This window comes from Eubalaena glacialis, chromosome 6, assembly GCF_028564815.1.
Source record: "Eubalaena glacialis isolate mEubGla1 chromosome 6, mEubGla1.1.hap2.+ XY, whole genome shotgun sequence".
Lineage (NCBI taxonomy): Eukaryota > Metazoa > Chordata > Mammalia > Artiodactyla > Balaenidae > Eubalaena > Eubalaena glacialis.
Window position 1 is genome coordinate 60638553 of NC_083721.1, and position 21235 is coordinate 60659787.

General features: G+C 43.2%; 1 protein-coding gene and 1 long non-coding RNA gene across 12 annotated transcripts in view; one reads left to right on the forward strand and one right to left on the reverse strand.

Moving 5' to 3' along the window:
- BOC (BOC cell adhesion associated, oncogene regulated) overlaps positions 1-21235 on the forward strand; it is a 266285-nt gene that overhangs the window by 64947 nt on the left and 180103 nt on the right. For all 11 annotated transcript variants that reach the window (XM_061194176.1, XM_061194172.1, XM_061194186.1 and 8 more), the window contains one exon: positions 16855-16956. The gene's annotated coding sequence lies outside the window, so the exon portion shown is untranslated. The remainder of the gene's footprint in view (positions 1-16854; positions 16957-21235) is intronic.
- The window catches only part of LOC133093929 (uncharacterized), a 31510-nt gene that overhangs the window by 2831 nt on the left and 7444 nt on the right, over positions 1-21235 (reverse strand). The gene's annotated exons all lie outside the window — the stretch shown is intronic.

Consider the following 21235-nt stretch of genomic DNA (forward strand, 5'->3'; position numbering starts at 1 on the left):
TCAGCTGCAAAATTCTTAACATATTTTTAACCAGAACTCAAATAATCAGCCCCTGATCTTTAATACAGTAGCTTGTATGCAAATGAGCCATATTTATTTATTATAAAAGGCTAAGAGGAATTCTTGGAGAAATGTTCCAGTTAGTCGCTCATTTGTATTTTACCATATACTATTGGAGGCAGTAAAACTGCCTTTCTTTAAAATTCTCAGTACTTCAGACTTCATTCCCAAGTCAGACTAGACTTCCTCTCCCAGAAGTCTGAAGGTCTTAATGGAGATTAAATGTGTGTTTTCTCCTGCTGTACTTAGCCAGCAGCAAAGAGAAATTGTGGGGGGTTGGGGGGTGCAGAATGAAAGGGCACCTTGTTTGCAAAGCTCTGTGTTTCTAAGGTAGAAAACGAAGACGTCCATTCGGGGGAAAAAGAAATCCTTAGACCATTAAGGCAGTATGCCAGGGTGATTAAACATACTGCCCAGCTTTGAAACAGCTGCACCACTTACCTTGGACAAGACGTATAACTTGTGTGCCTCAGTTTCTTCCTCTTTAAAGTGGGAATATTAACGGGAGCTACTTCATAAGATTGTTGTGAGGATTAAATGAGATAAAGCATCTAAAAAGCTAAGCAGAAAGCAAGCTCAGTAAATGGCAGCACTTACTTCGACTGAGAGAAAGCATGGATGAGAGGTTTCTGAAGAGTGGATCAGTGGGCCTGTTGGTCTGAATTGGTCCCCCCCAGTAGCAGCAGCATCCTTGGGAACTTGTTAGAAATGTGAAATCTCCAGCCCCATCCCAGAACTACTGATCAGAAGCTCTGGGGGTGGGACTCAGCACCCTGTGTGTTAACAAGCCCTCTGGTGATTCTGAACCACCCTAAAGTTGGAGAACCACAGGGTAAGTGAAGGGCTGGAGGCTTGGCAAGCAATCAGAAAGTTCTTAGGGTCAAGCAGTTTGTGGTAAAGAAGGAGGTTGGACTCGACTCTCTGTATAGGAAACAGGAAGATGGCTTACATGACTGTGTTGGGATTGGAAGGAAAGGCAGCTTAGAGGGACTGCGGCCTGGGGTGTCCAACCAAAGGATGAGATCTCAGCAGGAACCATAACACTTTGTACAACAGCACTGTTTGCAAAGCCCTGCCCCAGGCGACCTCTCAGACCTCGCAACCTCAGACTGCCTTCCCTCCTCCACACTCCCAGCCCCTCCCCAGATTCCAAGACCCAGGGGCGCCTCCGATCCCATTGCAGCCTGGGACATCAGCAGACTGCACTGCCCACTCTGTTGCCAGATGAGAGCAGCAGGGAAGTCTGAGTCTCCTGGCCTAGACTTGTGCAAAGAGGGCAGCTCTGCCAGGAAAAGGGTCCTAGAAGGGTAGTCTCAGCCCTGCTGCTTTGAGATGCCAGTGGAGTACCTTCTCCCTAGCACTTTCCTTCTCCCACAATAGGATTCCCAAGAGCCAGAAGGTGGAGCTGGGGGGAAGGCAGTCTGGAGGGGTGGAAACAAAGGAATTTGGAAGTCATCTGTATAAAGGTAGTTTTTTTTTAAGGTATCAAAAAAAAAAAAGAGGAAAGAGAGAGAAGTCCAGGGGTTTCAGAGAGAAACCACATATTCAGATCTATAAGAGGCTAAAGAAGGAAAAACAGGCACAATTAGGAGCCAAAGGGGTGGTTAAAGTGCCCTGTTAAAGATTTCTACTTCCATTCCACAAACAATAATTGTGCACCTACTGGGTTCCAGGGACTCTGCTATACTCTGAGAGACAGAAATGCATAAGACACAATTCCTGCCCTGCAGGAGCCTTTGAAGAAAGACAGAAGAAAATAGAAAAATTGTGCACATTCCTTCCAAAATAACATCTGAAGAAAAGGAGAAAACAAAGCAACTCCCAAAGTTTTTTTTTAAACATTTGACTTAAATTTGAGATTTGGAGTTCGGCAAAAAGGCAGAGTGCAAATTATCCACTCCCAACCCCTCTCGTTTACACGCACATACATACATGCACACGCACATGCGCACGTGTACACACACACACACTTCAGCAGCAGTCGTGTCCTTGTGGAGCTGGCCAGTGAAGGATCCGCCTTCCAGTGGCTGCTGGCCCTGCCACAGGACTTCAGTCTTGATCAGAAAAGCACTAGAAGTTCATTAAAGAAACAAATCCTAGAGTTTCTGGTACATAAGCCAGCTCCAACCTACCTTCCCTTCAATGAGGTAAAGGCAAAGGAGCCTGACAAACACAGATCTAATTTCCTGTGAAATGCACAGGGGTTTAGAAACTAGGAGAGGAGCAGGATTTAGACAAATACATTTTGCATTTTATCACACAAGATACATAAAACCCTTTTGTTGTGTTCACTAGGCCCAAGGCCCCCTTAGTTTCAGCCATCCTTGACTGGCACCACATCCTGTCTTGAGCTCAGCCCTTCAGATCCCTCTCCCTTTGGGCTGCCTCTCCTTGGGGAAGAGAAGTTAAGGCAACTTCGTTGGTGTGGTGGCTGGGACTTAAATCACATGCTTCCCAAGATATCTGTCCCAGTGGTCACTTTCCCAGATCACTGTACCACTTTCACACTTTCTCTAAATGTGAGCCGTCAGTTATTAGGGTGGGGCAAAACGGAGACCCTAAAAGGGGCCCCTTTGTTACTCTGCATGCATCAGCCCCCAGGTACTCCTGGTATCTGTTCTCTTGCTCCCTGAAGGAAGAAATGAGTTTTTATTCCCTCTCAGGTCTCTGCTGATATTTATTTCCCAGGTCAGTTCCAAACAGCCAAATGAATTTTTCAGAAAAACTACAGCTGGAATGTCAGGGTCCAGGTAACAATATTAAAATAATTGAGAGAGGGAAAAAGTCTCAGAATCCCTTGGGTGTCTTTTTCACAAAGTTTTCTTCTGGGCATCCTTGCACACTCAGGGTTATTCCTCGTTTCCCTTCTGTTGTTCTCCTTGGCCATCTTCCCTGCCACTTCTTTTTTTCTCTGTATTGCTCCCCAAAGCACAAGCTATGTGTGTATGATCCTGAACAAAGTTGATTCCAAAAGTTTTTTTTTTTTTTAAAGAATGTTCCTTAGACAAAAAACAACCCTGGCTGCAGCTGGAGGCTGCTGGGATTTCTGTGCCTTGTTTTCACGCATGGCCCCTTTCATGAAACCCAAGGGAATTCATGGGGGTGGGGTGGAGGAAAAAGAGGAGGAGGAGGAAGAGAGGCGTGAACCTTTACACCCAAAGTGGGACCTTCTGAAGAATTTACAGCGTCTTTTCTGGAGACCGTTAAGGTTTATTGCCCCAGTACCAGCAGTTACAATGCTCCGTGGAGCTCAGAGCTGAGCCCATGCCAAGGATCCCCTAGCTCGCTAAAGCTGGCAAGAGGCCAACTCTAAAGCAAGTTCACTTCAGGAAGAGAGAGGGAGCTAGCTTAATTGGGAGGCGGGTCGGAGGAGAGAGAGAAACCCAGAGAGTAAATAAGGCATTATCAAGTCACAGCTTCGGCTCCGCAGTCAAATAAAGCTGACTTTGGGTGACTTTCCACCGTTTACTAGCTTCTGATATTAAACAAGTGATTTAACCACTCCAAGGCTGAGGTTTCTAATCTGTAAACCGGAGCTCATAGGAGCACCTAATTTATTGGATTATTGTGAGGATTAAATAAGGTAAATCCTGTAAAGAGTTTAGTACAGTGTCTGGTTCACAGTAAGAGCTTAACGTGTGTTATTTTACATTGATATGATTATAAATAATGGCATTGCAGGAAAGGAGAGGCCACCAAGTTCACACATTTTCTAAAGGTGAATGTGTATAACGAGACTTAATTTCTTTCTTACCTCTAAACATTGCCTTCTATGGCAACTCTCCCAGCCACGTCTGCTAGGTACCTTGGGTGTGAGGGGAAAGACCAGTAAAAAAAAGAAGAAAAGTGAGAGAAAAAGAAGAGATGATGATAGCAAAGGAGATTTATAGGGAGAAATAACTGGAAAAAGACATGAGAGAAAACTAAGTGAAAGAAAAGAAAATGGAAATTGTCAAAGATGGAAAGAATTTTTGCAGCTGGATACAGACTAAGCAGGAAATGTGGATGAGAGGCAGAGGAGTCTGGAAACGTGCAGGGCTTGGTTTGCCGGCCAGTGAGTCCTCTGGGGAGGCAACGACTCCTAAAAGCCATGAGCTTGCGGGTATTTAAAAAGAACCTAAGCAGCAGAGCAAACCTTCCTGCAGAACATATAACCCCTCTGTATACTTTCTGTCAGTCACAAGTCCTCCTTCCCAACCCTCCCCGAGCCATGGGTGGATGCCCCACCTCTAGCTGCACAGCCTCACACCTGCAGACTTTACTGTAATCCTGAAAGAGACTTGGTTCTCCAAGATAATGTTTGACACTTTGTGCTTTGGGTAGCTCTGCCGCAAAGGGTTAAATTATCCCATGCCTGGGGCTTGCTAAATGCTCCATAGTGTTTGTTGAATGAGTGAGTGAATGAATAAATGAGTCATGTTGAGGCAGGCCTACATGACTGCTAAAGGCTACAGGCTTTCTTCCTCAGGAGTGAGGGGGTGGAAATGTTCTGGAATTAGATAGTAGTGGTGGTTGTACAACCTTGGGAAGCTACTAAAATTGCTGAATTGTACACTTTAAAATGGTGAATGGTATGGTATGTGAATAATATCTCAATAAAATAAATATAAAAGCATAAGCTACAGCCTTAGAGAAACAGTCACAACTAGCGCTTATCTTCCAGTTTGCTCTTGACATTGGGTCCTCTTCCCATCCCTTTGCTCCTTCTCAGAACATAAGCAAAGGAATATAAGAATAATTACCTTAAAAAGTCTTTTCAAGTTTTCCTTGGATTTTCAAGTTCCCATGAAACCTAAGTGAGACCAAAGTTGCTTAGATCTCATCGAAACGAGGTGGCTAAATAGGAGGGGCACAGCCTCCTCTGGAACATTTCTCTAGGAGCTGTGTAAATGTTTCCTGCATGAACACAAAGATTCACTCTCTGAGAGAACCTCTTCACATCGTCCCAGCCACCGAGGCTCAGCCGCTAAGAAATTCTGGGAAATCAATGGCACTGTTACCTCATCTTAATGTATGTTAGCCTTAAGTGCTTTTATGAAACACCTTATCTTCCCTGACAGTCAGGGGCCTTCAAGTGAGCAGAAATGATTTTCCAGATGGGGTGAAGTAGAACAAAGTCTAGCAGTAGATTCATCTGCTTTTTCAACCTCCCCACACGGAGGACCTATATACACAGAGATGTCTTCCTGGTGTTGGAAGTTACTGTTTGCTATGGACACTTCAGTTTTGTGAGATTGTGTGGTTAACTTATGCACAGCACACTTCTCAAAGGATTTTGTGTGGAGCTTATTTCAGTGGCTTGTTTAGTACTGGCAAAGGAAACTCCTAAATCTTAAGCACCATTTAATACATCAGTAGCAGACTTTTTAGACAAACAGGATTTCAGGTTCGAGGGCTGCTGTCTGCTCTATTCCTGTCAATTAAAGAGGGAATGAGTCCATATGTGGCTGCCTCCCGCTCTAAGGTTTGGGCCAAGTACTGGGTCTCCAAGAAAAACTGAAAAAAGCAGGCTATCTTCTGTTTCAAGTTCCTTCTCCAGCATCCAATCATGAACAGAATAAAAATGTAAAAAAGTGAAATGGTACTTAAACCTAATCTTGAACAAAAGAAACAAGCATTAACATCTTCGTTCACTTTCTGTGAACTGAGAGGCCCTAAGAGTTTCTGAAAAGTCCACCCAATCATTCTTCATAACTTGTCATGACTCACTGAGAATCTCAGTTACCAAGCCTACAAAGTGAGATTTGATCTTGATCTTAGGTTCCTGGTGTTGTCACTACCAAGGCCCCCATTCCTCTATGTTGGCAATGATGTCATCAGCCAACCAGAGCCTCAAATCCCCATGAGCTCTCAGTGCTAACAACTGAATTGCCTGACATCATCATCAGTTGGGGAGTTTGTTGAAAGTTAAATGTATGATTCCTTTTAAACTTTTAAAGTTGTTGAAGTAAAGCTTTTAGAGCCACTATTTTTCTCTTTGAGTATCCCCCACCTGTTCAAGGACCCCAGATTGGAGCTTCACCAGATAATCTGTGAGGCTCTTGCCAGCTTCAGGATTCTCCAAGTCTAGAAATCTGAGGGTGAATGAGTAAGTCATGAGTGACCTGGATTTGCCCCTCCTTTCAGCCTACCCTGAAGATTCTCCCTGAAAAACAGAACTGCCCACTGGCTGGACTTCCCACTCAGAACCAGTCATTACTGTCTTCATAGTTAGGGTAAAACAATGCAAAATCAAGGAAATGGTCATTATTTGGATTTAAATCCTGGTTGTTAATTTCCTCCAAAAGCCTTTGGTCTAGAAATTTAAGGGAAACAGCTCCTTTGTCTTTTCTAACAAACTTTGTGACTGTAGGAGATGAAGAGAGAGATTCTTATCTACTGCGCCCCAGGTAGTAAACCATAAAACTCTTGAGTTCATTGAAACCCTGGAGAATGCTTGCACAGAGGGAATCAGCCATGCAGCTGAAATTCAAGAGAAAGGCAAAGGAAGAGAAAGAAAGATGTCCAGGAACCCAGAGACGCTATAGCTTCTTTCCCCAGTGCCTGTCCTCTTGTAAGCGGCAGAGGCCTAGATCCCACACTCAACCCCTCTCTCGTATACCTCTTAATAGTGTGGTTTTCTAGACACTGTGGGTGGCAACCATTTATATTAAACCTCCATTAGTGCAGAAAATCCAGAATAGCATTCTTTGCTATAAAGAAAATGGCACTGATGTCAGCAGCCCTTCTCACAGTGGCCAGCATGGTTGCTTTTGCAGTCTCCAGTGTCAGCAAGCTTGCAGTGTGGCTTATCTTGTCCTCTTTTATTAAAATGCTTACTTTGTCACTGCCTAATTTTTAAAGATCAAGATAATTTTTTTCCCTCAAGCTTAGGAGCCTTTGCTAACTTTGGGAGAGGACAGTTCCTCAGCATATTCATTAGTGATCTAATTGACTCACCAAGAATACTTTATACCCCTCTTTGGAATCTCAAGAGAAGGCATTTCTGATAGCCACAAATTGTATACAGTACTTCCCCCTTATTCTCAGGGGATACATTCCAAGACGCCCCAGTGGATGCATGAAACCACAGATAGTACTGAACCCTACATATACCATGTTTTTTCCTATACATACATACCCATGATAAAGTTTAATTTATAAATTAGGTACAGTAAGAGATTACTGACAATAATAATAAAATAGAACAATTATAACAATATACTGTAATAAAAGTTATATGAATGTGGTCTCTCTTTCTCTCTCAAAATATCTTACTGTCTTGTACTCCCCCTTCTTCTTTTAATGACATGAGATTTTAAAATGTGATGAGATGAAGTGAGGCGAATGACGTAGGCATTGTGACATAGTGAGGATATGGTGACCTTCCTTCTGAGGATAGCTCAGAAGAAGGATCATCTGCTTTGGGTGATCCTGGGTCTTCACTCCGTGATGATGTTGATGGTTGGGGGATCCTGGTGGGACGGCACAAGATTTCATCATGCTTCCCAGAACGGCATGCAACTTAAAACTTATGAATGGTTTACTTCTGGAATTTTCCATTTAATATTTTTGGACCACAGTTGATCATGGATAACTGAAACTGTGGAAAGCGAAAGCACAGATCAGGGGGGACTAGTGTACTTTTCATTGCCTCTCCCTGTTCCTTGCGCTTCTTTCCCAGAGCACCTTAAGCATTGTTGTTCCCTTTCTTTAATGCTCCTTCAAGAAAATGCTTCATGTTTTCAGGTTGAACGTGTTATTAATTCAGGAATGTATGAGCCTCTTCCCAGGAAGTTAACCCATTTCCTGGTGGCCCCCAGCAAAGTCTTCGTTTGGATATTATTTGCATATTAAGTTGATTTTGTATTGCTCCCCCAGAGAAATTGGAAAATCATTCAAAGAACTTCAGGAAATTAAGCATTCTTGAAACACTGGCTTTTATTCATCATCACTGTCATCATCATCTCTATCACTGTGCTTTTAAATCCTTCTATAAATAAATAATCAAGTGGACTTCTGATGTCAGAAAAGCAGAAGATTACATGCTGTTTTCCACATTTATTGACAGTGTGTTGGAGCCTGAATGTGAGGCAAACTCAAGTTTACTCGTATTTTAAGGAAGTAAATGCCACTCAGGACATTTACCCTTTCCCTTCCACTCCTGTCCTGGGTAGCATCTTCAAATCTGAAGATGAAGGGAAAGTAGAAACAACTTGTAAACCCTACATCATGCTGTGGACTGTGTCTGGGTTATTTCAGTAATTCTCACCACAAGCCAGTGAAGCTGGTGTTATCATAAACTTCTCACTTTTTATTCACAATTGCTCAGAGGTAACCACTTTGTCATCTTCAGTTTGTACAAAGCTCTTACGTTTGTTTATTCCTCCCTCTATGCCCACAGCTGCTCTCCTTTAACCACCACACCCCATAGGCAACATGCTTAATATGTCTTTAATAAAGGCACTCTTGCAATAGATATTACCCTGTGTGCATGTATTTTTATTTACATAAATGGATTCCAAAACATTTTTTTCACATTTTAATCTCTGACATAAGGATGCACCTTGAAATCAACGGTAGGTCAGTTGATTGAAAGTAAAAGAGTTTTTACTTTCTTAGTCAAAGCACAAAATAGTGGTGCCTAATACAGTAAATGATATTTAGATTCAGTGAAATTTATTTATTTATTGAAATAGTTGATTTACAATGTTGTGTTAGTTTCAGGTGTACAGCAAAGTAATTCAGTTATATATATATATACACAAATATATGTGCTTTTTCCTTATAGGTTATTACAAAATATTGAGTATAGTCCCCTGTGCAATACAGTAGGTCCTTGTTGTTTATCTATTTTATATATAGTAGTGTGTATATGTTAATCCCAAACTCCTAATTCATCCCTCCTCCCTTTCCCCTTTGGTAACCATAAGTTTGTTTTCTATGTCTGTGGGTCTATTTCTGTTTTGTATATAAGTTCATTTGTATCATTTTTTTAGATTCCACGTATAAGCGATATCATATGATATTTGTCTTTCTCTGTCTGGCTCACTTCACTTAGTATGATAATTTATATATCACATCCTACTTCTTACATTTTCCCCCTTGGAATACCAGTTTAAGACCATGCATGTTGCCATGTGTTCATCTCTTCTGTTGCTTCTAATTGCTGCCCAGCACTCCAGGGTGGTCCTCCATTGTACTTTATCTATCCAGCTTCCTGACACCACAGACAGTACTAGAATAAGCATCCTTGTGTCTGTTCCCTATGGCATATTGTAAGCATTTACAATACTGGAATAGTATGTCTAGGGCTAAAACTGGCGGGTCATTGGGTTTGTAAATATTTATTTGGCCAAGTAGAGCCAGATTGCTTTCCAGAATGGCTATACTATCCATGTTTCATCAGCAGCATGTGAGGGTCCTCTGAACCCATGTCCCTGCCAACACTTGGCATTATCTAGCTTCCTCATTTTACATTTGAGAAAAGGAAGCTTGGCATGAGTGGATCCTCTTCCCTTTTACCAAGAAGAAGTAGATGTAGCTTGGGGTACTGGAGCCTAGACTATGCCAAGATGCCTCTATGGCCACATAGAAGAACCATGTGGTTTCTTACTCTGCATTTCCTCAGTCATTTAAGTATGTCCCTTACCCTATCTGTGCATCAGTGTTCTCATCCCTTAATTAAAGGAGTAATATTTGATGATGTCCAGGGTTCTTTCCAAATCTAGAATTCTCCAACTCTGAGCACCCTTTTGTCCATCACCAGCAATTGCCTCTGCCTGTAACAGCATCCAAGTGTCTCTGTGGGCTTCAAGATGTTGGAAATGACAGGCTGTTCTTTGTACCTTTTCATCTAAGTGACAAAAGCACCTAAGGAATAACCAAGCACCCACACTCAATGCTATCGCCTTTCATATGAACCTCCTCTCCCAGTCTCTGCACCCTCGACTGAGACAATGCCCAGAAATAAAAGACAAGGTACACAGTGTACTTTTGCAAAGTCCAAGAGTATGTTAAATTAGGCTTTGTTCCAGTCTGAAAAGTTTCATTTCCCCTGTTCTGGTGAGGGATGGATCACATTATTTCTAAGCCAGAGTCCAAATACAGAAATGACATCACCCAAACTGGGAGAAGCCAAAGGTCTCTCCTCAGCCATTTCGTGAATAAGGGATGGAGAACTGGTATGAAGTTGGGGATCGCTCTGAGAGATTTTATGGCTAAATATTCACTCCCCACTTATTTCTCTATACTGGATAAGCTTCTGCAGACTCTTCTGGCTTCCAGCCACTGCCTGAAAGGACTGTGAGTGCATGTCCGTGTAGACTAGCCTCTCCAAGATTCACTTCTGACATCTCCCTCAGGAAGACCAGACCTTCTTGAGCCTCATAGATGGGCAGTCGCTTTCCACCAGCAATCTCCACGTTTAAACCTATCAGCCCCTTCCCATGTCACATTCTTGTCAGGTTTTCAAATCTCAGAGACCTGGAGAGGCTGTATTTGGGGCTGAGTTTCGGCTCCCTGTTCTCAGGAAGAAAGAGATGAAGTGCACCACTGGCCACAGAGGGAAATTCCAGGGTGAGAGGTCTCAGGTCCTAGGCTCTCGTCCTCTGAGCTGGTATCTCTTCTGTCTCCTCTCTCTCCTGAGCCCATATGGTTCCATTTTGGATACCCAGTACACCGCTGTCTATCCCAGGGTTGTAAAGGGCACGGTAGGAATTGTTACTGAGGGGTACTCAATGAGATGCTCGTGTGTAATTCAAACATCTTGTTATCCTAAACAAAGGACTCTCAGCTGGCTGTTTTGCTCTTGTCCCAGTGGGCCCCTTTGTCAGCAGCAGGATTCAATCTTCTCCCTTTGATAGCCAAGTTGGGATATTTATTTTACTTTGCTATGGCCCAAGATCTGCTTATTGGGAAGAGCTGCTTAGCCAGTTTGCATCAGCTCTGCTGGGACCTGGATGGGAAATTCAGTATCAGCCCACATGGAATATTGTTCTGGCTTAGCTGCAGGATTAGGGTTCAGAGTTCCAACATACTTGTCTTCGCTTACTCTGCAGGGTCATTGCTAGGACATGTGGGGCCCTGCACCACTCAGGCTGGTAGGGGAGTACTCAGGTCTGGGACTTAACTGCTTTTTTTTTAACTTTAAGTAATAACATGTTATAGCAGAAAAAGCAGTGCCCGGGGAGGTCCAGACTTTATTGAACTCACTAACTGAGATAAGTGAACATTATAACCAGCCTCATCGGTTCATGTCAGGTTTTTGACCAAAAGAGTTTTGTGAAAAAAATGTTGTGATTTTTAGAGCTCCTTTTCAGATGTGGAAATTACAGGTAAACGATTATGGAGCTAATTAATGGAAAAAGCATACTAAGCCTTCGGCACCAGAGGACAGAGATTCAAATTCTTTCAGGCTGATTTTGGGGAAGTCACTTAATTGCTCTGAGGTTCAGTTTCCTGAACTGGACTGAACTACCACCTTGTCGTATTGTTTGGAAGATTAAATGAGACATGGTATGTGCAGCATAGGTTAAGTTAAAAAAAAAAATAACTTAATTTTAGGATATGTGGAGGGATGAGGGATGAACGAGAGGAATGAAATGTTGGAAGAAACAAGAAACAGATTGGGGGAGGGCAGTGAACCATATGGAAAACCTTAATTTGAGAGTGTGAAGGAACAAGGGAAAGAAGAGTCTGAAGAATGGAAACTTGCTAGTGGGCTAGGTAGGCTCCGGAGAAGGCCAGAGCCTCTAAAGTAGGTGCCTTGAGCTGTATATAACCAGAACATAGCGCACTGGAGCTAAGGGATGGGCGTAAGGTACAGCGGGAAAAGTTGAGACACCACTTGGGGACCTGCCTGTTGGATATATAGAGAACCAGTGAATGTGTCTCTCAGCATCAAGCAAGTTTTTCCACTAGGAGCACCTGACTCTTACTCACCTGGATGCATGTCTACCCTGCGATTTCATTGCACTTGGAGCCAGGTGACTAAATTCATATTGCCCAAAATCCCCCAAACATAAATGAGAAGTAAATGATGACATTTGTTATACAGTGCATGCGTACGCAAAGTGCCAGACACTGGGCTAAGGCATTTTACACCCATCACCTCCTTAAATTCTCACAGCACCATGAGGAATGTATTATTTTCCACATACCATAGATGAAGAAACTGAGGCTCATAGACATTAAATGATTGCCCAAGGTCACAGAGCTAGCAAGTGGCAGAGCTGGAATTCACCTCTAAGTCTGATTGACAGCATGAACCACTACATTGCACTTCCTTACTGCTGGTAGCAAGAAATGTCATAGATTTTATATGAGAAATCCCTGAGCTCTCAGACACTGGAAATGGAAGGCTACAGTGGTGGAGCTTTTGTGGGAAGGACCTTGGCCCACTTCACCACAGTCCTTTCTCTCGGCCGGCTCCCAGTTCCCGGCTGATGCCCACTAGGCACAGCAGGCACAGGGAACCCACAATCCTTTTAAGGACCCACAAAAATGTTTTAATTTGTCATAAAATCAGAAGAGAAAAACTAATATAATTTATTATATTCAAAGAAGTTATAAAGGATAATTTTTAATACTTTTATGTGGAGGAAAGGGCACACAAAAGGCCCATGAAAACCATAATGCAGCCCTGCCTGCTTTCTTAAATAATCTAGAAAGTGTATGGTGTGTAATTGCAATCCGTGCGTAGCACCACCTCCTCTTTCATTCATTTGGGGAGTTATATCATTCTAGAAATCTTTAAGTAGGGAACATGCTTTTCTTGGCAGGCTGTTCTTTTCGGCTGACATAGAAGTTGATACAAATATATCTAAATACTCAGATATACAAATGTGACCAGATACTTAAAGCTTAATATTCACAAGCTATACGCAAGAATTGTGTACCCCAACTTGTCCATGGACATAGATTCATAAGCACCATGGGGCAGCCCTAGAACCTTCACTGTAAACATAATCACCAACACACACAAAGACACACACACACACACACACACACAGACACACACTTCTCCAACAATAAAACAAATAGACAAGGAGCCAAGAAGATCAAATTACTATCCCATGAACAGTTAAAAAGAGAAAAATCCCAGATTTGCAGTCCAATCTGTGGTAGGTAAATAAAGGATCAAGAGGGGGTGGGAAAAAGAATAAGGCAGTGCAGATTGAGCCAATGCGTTTATTATTATTATTTTTCAAGGTCCAAGACCAGAGCAGTTATTAATGATGGCTCTCAGAGTCTCCCCAGTTAGGCATCCCCTGCTCTTTGAAGGATTCCAGATCTGTACAAGCCAGTAATAACATCAGGTTTGAGGATTGAGTTGGGGGTCAAGACAAGGGGAGAAGGGGAGGGGGTAAAAGCTCTGTGAGGGGTTCCATGATTAAAAACAAGCTCAGAAACAGCTGAAAAGCCAGAAAGGAAGCTATCTCCTTAATTGGACTCCTTTCACCTCTTTCTTTCCCCATTCCGCCAACAATTCTCCTCCCTCCACAGAATGTATCCAGGCAAAACATTTGAAAGGGATTATCTGCCCTGTTCTTCAAAGCCAAGTTATTTTTGGTTAATTGGGGTTGAGAATGTGTGGCAACCTCTGAGCAAAGATACCCTGAAGTCCTGCCTGTTTAGAATCAACAAATCCCAAACTCATACTGCTAAGAAGATGTATACTCATAATGGAGCCTCAGGCTTCAATATGATTCCTACAATATTCATTTATCTGGAATGTTGGGAGATTTAGGTATTTTGGTTCACTAATTCATTCCACAAAGATATAATGCCACCTATTGAAATAATAATGATAATAATAAAGTGATAACTCTGTGCCTGTGCTAAGTACTTTATCTGCAGTGATCTCATTGAATCCTCACAGCTCCATGAATTAGGCACTGTTATTACAGAGAAGGAATTGTACAGACGAGGAAACTGAAGCTTGGAGACGTGAAGTAACTTACCCAAGATCTAGGAAATAGATCAGATGCACTGTAACTCAGATCTCTCGTTGTGTAGTTTACATTGTGGTTTTTTTTCTCATTACTATTCATCATTTAAGGTTCTTTCCAAATTTTAACTACTAGAAATAACATGGCAATGTACTCTTTGTACATAAAGTTTTTCTCTTATTCCTGATCTTTTTTTTTTTTTTTAAGAATAAATTCACAGGAGTAAGATGTCTGGATTAAATGGTTTAAATATTTGTTGACTCTCACTATGTATTGCCAAATTGTATTTTTAAAGGTTTTGCTCATTTACACTGGGAACATCACCATACAAATGACCCATTTTTCTCAAATCCTTTCAGACACTGTCTATTTACTGATAAGATTTGGCTGCTCTCTGGCCACCATTCCACGATCAATGGCAAAGGTTCTCAGGAATTCTATTTTAGTGGCCAGTAGCATCCCAAGGCTGTGAACATGCTGGATTATAACAGGCTGTATGAAGGTCATTACCTCTTACCCCATCTCCCATCTGTTGGCCAATACCTGTAATTCCACCATTAAGGACTCATCCTTTTGGCTTAAGGTTGAGAGTTTTTCTAAAATGTCCCCTGGAAGGTGTTACTTTTAAATGGCTATCAGTTATTTATATTCGGTGTTGAAGGAACAGAACCAGGTTATTTTGAGAAGGAAAGGAAGCCAGGGGACAGTGTTTGGAGTTCTGGGGGCATGGGGTGGGAAAGGGGGTTTGGGGAGGGACTGAGAGCCAAGAAGAAAGGTGCAGGCTTCCCTGGTGGCACAGTGGTTAAGAATCCGCCTGCCAATGCAGGGGACCCAGGTTCGAGCCCTGGTCCGGGAAGATCCCACACGCCACAGAGCAGCTAAGCCCGTGCGCCCCAACTACTGAGCCTGCGCTCTAGAGCCCGCAAGCCACAGCTACTGAAGCCCGTGCACCTAGAGCCCGTACTCCACAAGAGAAGCCACCACAATGAGAAGCCCGTGCACCACAACGAAGAGTAGCCCCCACTCGCCTCAACTAGAGAAAGCCTGCGTGCAGCAATGAAGACCCAACGCAGCCAAAAATAAATAAATAAAATAAGTAAATCTATAAAAAAAAGAAAGAAAGAAAGAAGGTGCAAGTCTGTTCCCTCCTCTACTAGCCAAGGGTACACTTTGTTTTTCCCCTCCAGTGCTGTGCATAGGAAGGTAGTTTTCATTTATTCCTTTATTCATTCATTCCACAAAAATTTTTTTGAGTGCTTACTGTGATGTAGACAGCATTACAGGTGCTGGAGAGAGATACATCCATGAACAAAACAAAGTCCTTGCCCTAAGGATTGCTTACATTTTAGTGACAGGAGACGGTCAAACAAATAAACATATAATGTGTCAGGAAGTAATAATGCTGTAAAGTGTTGTTTCTAAAGAGGAAATTGTCAGAAGCCAGTCTCTGAGAAGGACTCCGGGGATAGATAATCTCCAGACTCAAGGATGTGGGGCGTGTACGTGAGACTGAGGGATATGGCAGGAAAACAAAAATCACAGACAAATCACTAGCAAACAAGGCAGCTTTCTGACTCTTATTAGACAGTACTCTAGACCCCCTTCATTTCTCCCAACGAAGATTCATGATTTTAGTCACCAGATCCCTCAATTGGCTGTAAGAATGTGTGTAAAGTTCTGTGTATGGATCCAGTGTATTGTTCTATAGCGAGAGACTCTTATTAGACAGTACTCTAGACCCCCTTCATTTCTCCCAACGAAGATTCATGATTTTAGTCACCAGATCCCTCAGTTGGCTGTAAGAATGTGAAGGATGTGTGGGAAGTTCTGTGTGTGGATCCAGTGTATTGTTCTATAGCGAGAGCAGCAGAGCTCTTTCAGGCTTCCCTCTGACAAGTGCCTGTGGTGAGAAGGCTGGAAAGCCTTGGAAGTTAAGATTCTACCTAACCCGCTGCTGTGGAGCTTGGGCCAGGCCCCTAACTGCTCTGCCTTGGGCTTCAATCAAGTCCAATTAAGCAATGCGAGGAGTTTAGACTCTAGAAAGAAGGTCTCCATGGTCCTTTCCAGCCCTAGTCTTTGTCTTCTACCTCAGCTTGCATTTCTGCCTGTGAGCCTTCCAAGTAAACAGCAGGATTAATCCATCAGCTCAGCTGGGCTGGGAGAGGAAGGGAAGCAGGCAGAAGAAGTATCAATGGTACTGCACTCCAGTGAGCACTGAAGAGGCTCCATTCATGGACCAACAAAACCTGGGAGAAGCCTCGGACTTAATCTGCCAAGGAGGCTCCAGCAGTAGGAACAAAGGAAATCACAGCCTTATTTGGCAATCCAGCCACAGCTTCTGTGTTCTCCCTGAGACCTGAGCCCACCAGCTCCCCCAGTGCACGTGCGCACGTGGCGCGCGTGCACACACACACACACACACACTGTGGGATTACAGGTTTCCAGAAGGAAAGGGGAAGACAAAGAGGCAAAGACAAGGCACCTGAGGAGTTAGGTGATAGCTGATAGAAGAACCTCATTTTAACACTACATTTTAGACCAGGTTGTAGGAGCACTTGTAGTTTAATTTTATAAAATTAAGATCCTTTTTACACTTAATAACCAAGGAGCACTTTGATGAGGTTCAAAATGAAAGTCTTGCACGGACTTCTGCATGAAACCTTTTAGGGTCCTGAAGTAATACGTTTCTTAACACATTATGGCGGTTACAATACTTTGTACCTTTCCATAGAACCTCTAGCTAGGCATTTTAAAAAATATTCCGACAGCTTTCTAGTGAAGTAGGTTGGGATTATGCATAGTCCCATTTTATAAGTGGGAAAGCGGAGGTCGCGTTTCTTATGGCTGCCTATTATGTCTACAGTATGCTGCTGCAATCACCTGGGCCAGCTTCCTCACCGGACATGATCCTTGACTTTGAATGGATGGTGGTGAGAATGAGCAGATTGCTATCACCCTTCCACAGGTAAGTCCCAGAAAGAGGATGGGCAATTAGGATGCCACGCAACAACCAGTAACTTTCCTGGTTGGGGAAATAGGGACGTGATACTACCCCTCTCCATGCTAATCTAAATGCCACACTCTGTCTTTGTCAGCTCCTGAAAGTATCTGGGAGATTATATTATTAGGATGACTCACAGAATTAAATAATCACTTGTTTTTGTTTTGTACTCATATGTTTTTCTTCATTTGACCTTCTGCTGCCCTATGCTGTCATAAATTGCATCTTTCTGAAGGCAAGTCTAAGTTTTCATATATTAGTATGTATAAGTAGCATTTCAGCTTATAGGCATTGTCTTTAAAAAGGAGCTGGAGCAGTCTTTTGTGGGGTCTTCAACTAAGATATTTGCTAAATAACTTGGGGGCAAATATTTTTGCCTGAAAGCCTAGTATAAAAATGAAAAGAATTCTGCAAGCAAGGAATTTAGCTTATTGTGTTCAGTTATTTTTCCATAAGGAATAGATGAGGGATGTGAGGTTAAAAATTATTGTTGAGTTATGACCAGTAGGTGACAGACATGGTTTGTTTTTTTAAAATATGATACCTGTGGCCACAACTGATTGTAGGAAAAACCATGGAGATGTTTCTCGTGGGTTCAGCTATTTTCCTTTTCTGTGCTCCTCTCCCTGCTAGTGGTTTGTTTTTACCTGTGAATTAGGTGGCCCTTATCATTCCATCAAGATGTTCTTGATCTTTGCCCTACACTTTGATGTTTCCCCTGAGTAGCATCTCTCACTTGGGAGCAAACCCATTTCCTCCCCTTCATCAATAGTTTCCAGTCCAGGTATGACTTCCTGATAATTGGACAATTTCAGGTATATCCCCGGAACAGGGAACTTTGGGGGCCAAAGAGCCTCCATGCAGCACTCCTCTCCAGCTCTCCATGGAGGGTCTGCTCATAGGTTGAGTCTGGCCCCTTCAGACCTCTCTTCTCCACTATCACAGAGGGAGTCAAGACTCTTAGCCAGGCTTGTGAGCAAAACAAAGGAAGCTGTTGCAGTTGTAAAACTATCTTAAAGCTCTTTGTGGAGAAGGAACTTCTGGGGGCCCTGTTGCTTCCTAAGAGCTCTCCTCCCACTCTCAGTGGTGTGAGTGTAAATTATCCAGAAACCTCCAGGCCTCTCATCATCACAAGTCTCACCTTCCCACTCAACTCTCTTTCCAGGTGAAGACATAGCCTCTGCAGACCTACGAGCCCCCTATAGTTGACCTCCCTGCCCCCATATACAATGTTACTTCCTGCTTTGGTGGCATCTATCATTAGAAGGGATTAGAGGTGTTTTGCACAAGTGGCACATGGTGGGCACTGTGTATATGTTGGCAGAGTCGAACAGAATACCAAGAAAGGGACATACCCTTCTGCCATAAAAATCCAATAGAAGTTGGCTTGCGTCTGAGACAGAGACCCTCAAAGGGTGGTCTAAGGCTCACAGCAGGCAGGAAGGGACTTGTGAGCCTTGAAAGGGTTAAAGTATGTCTTTTGTGGGGAGGGATGGAGCTTCATGTGGTAGATGATGGGGTAAGTGAGCCATGGGGCTTTTTGCCGTAGTCAAAAAAATTTGAGAACATTGGATAAAAGTACAGTCATGCCAGGAAGCAAAGGGATGGCCGTTGTCTTTGAAAAGTGTCTTCTGCTGCACCTGAAAATGGGCAGCTCAGCCTGTGACACATAGGGATGCAGAGAAGGTCCACAGATGGCCTTGACCTCAGAGACTCATCACCATCCTTTCAGGTTCTGAATCCTGACTCTCCTGACATCATTAGAATAGCATTCCCCACCCCCAAGAGCTGAAACTCCAAGCCTGTGTGCATCCAGATATTACACACACACACACACACACACACACACACACACACGTGTTGCCAATTTGTTAATTAACCCTGATAAATACAACTGATAAGAGTACTAGTTATTCCCTTTGGCCTGATCAGAACATTCCTTCAGAATGAAGGATGTGAGTTGAGTTTCAGAAGCGTCTCTCCTTGAAGAAGCTTTAGGCACTCTCACAAGGTCAGGGGCCAGGAAAACCTCTGTCCAGGAGAGTGCCTCTGCAAACTTCCTTTTTCTTGACTCTTAAAGCTGATCATTTCCCTCTCCCCACTCTACTTCCCAGAGAGATGTGTTCTGTTCAGAGGGGTTCTTCAAACAGCCTGCACTCAATTGGTTGGGTTCTGAGTACTGTCCTACTACCTGCTTCCCTGAATTTTCTCCTAGTTCACCTTGATTGGTATCTTAGGTATCCCCAAGCTTTTGACTCACATATTTAGGGCTGATATCGTGGTTTACTTCCACAGGTGGCTAATCACATCCATTGTGTATGGATCTTAGTAGTTTAACTCTTACAGGGAACTATATTTCCAAAGTCTTAGAACACATCTTATTGTGGTCTCTAGGCCCTACAGTGTCTTCTAATCCTGTGATCTGTTGGTAGGAGCAAACTCTCCCCAGGTGACAGCTCCTGAGTCACAGAGATGGACACTGAGTTGGTGTATTCCTTCTACCATCCCTCCTCTGACTTAGGCATTCGCCTTGACCTCTTCAGTGAAGCTGGCTCTAGACAATCTTCCCACACAGCACAGAAAGAATTGGGATGAGAGATGGCTGAGTCCCTTAACAGCAACTTTTTGAACAGCAGAGGAATCAAATAAGAGATGAAAAAGCAGCTGCAAATGAGTATGTGTGACCTGGGCCCTCAAGCAGGACAGGGGGCTGAAGTTTAATTGTCCTCTCTCTGGATCAGTTTATTGGTTGTAGCTTTCAGGATGGTCCCAGCTCCTGAAGTCTCACTCACTTAGCAAACATCTACTAGTAGCCTCCAACCTTCACGGCACGGAGTGTGGGCGTAGGATGACTAAAAGATGAATAAGACATGGTACGTGCCCTCCAGGAACTCACAGTCTAGTGAAGGCAGGAACACTGGCTTTCTGGCAAGTGGTTCCTGGAATAAGTTATGGGATAATAACAGGCAAGAAGGAGAAGGAACATTTGGAATTGCCTGGAGAGGCATCCACCCTTGCAATCCTTCCTGCAAGCACAAGGCTGTTTTTCTGCACTGGGAGCTGCGCTCCCCTTCTTCCTCCTTCTCCCTGCCCTCCGGCTCTTTCCTCCCTGCCTGAGTCTGACTGTTCTCCCCGCCTGAGGGCTGAGGCGCTGCTTCACAGGGTGAGTCATCCCCACCTGTCCCCACACATAGAGCGGCACCCCTCCATGAAAGGAACAGGGATCTTCGGAGTAAGCTCAAGTTTGGGCCAATATATTTACTTACTTTAAAGAGGTTAAAGAGTGAAAACTCTTATTTGAATGTGATTGGGCTTCGACACTCCTTTTTAAAGCACAGGGATATGGTAAATTTTTTAAAATGTACCTACCCTGGTATCATGAGACCCCCAGGGCTAGAAACTATGGACTAGTGAATGAGAAAAAGCTAGGAAGTAAACTAGCCTCATTTAAAAAGCTAACAAGGAGAGTTGTATTAATTTTAGCTAAAGTAAGTTCCAAAACCAAGTGAAATGTTCCAAGAACGGGCATCCCTACAGATTCTATTGTTCATAAAATGGTAATCCAAGATATTATGAATCTGACAAATATTTAGTGTCAGTCACCTTAGTGAGCACTGGAAATACTGAGCAAGTCAGTCTCAGCCCTCATGGTTCCTTGATGATGTTTCTTCAAAAAGGCACAGCTTCCTAAAAGTTCTGTGCTCTCTCTTGCTCTCTCACTCTCTCTCCCCCACCTTTCTTTCTCTCCACCCTCCCCCCACTTTCTTTCTGTCCGTCTCCCTCTGTCTTCCTCTCTTTCCTCACACTGGTGATAGTCATGGGCAGAGTCTGTTGGCAACTACCACAAAGACATCCAGGCACTGCTTTGTATCATCCATACTTTGCTGTGTGGTTGTATCAGTCAGGATAGACTAGGTTATGCTATAGTAACAAACAACTCCAAAATCTTAGTGGCTTAAAACAACAAAGATTTAGTTTTTCACTCAAGTCACATATGCATCACAAGTCAGCAGGGATCTTTGCTTTTTGTAGTCACTTAGAAACCCAAGCTGATGGAGCAGCTACCATCTTGAATGTTGCTGGTGATTGTGCCAAAGGAAAAAGAATGCTCTGGAAAGTCTCAAAAACAGGCTCCAGGCCCCAGCCAGTAAGCGTTACATGTCACTTCCACACAAAATTCAAAGGCTATATAACTAGTCACAATACCCCATTCAACCATAAGAATCCAAGAAGTTTAATCTTC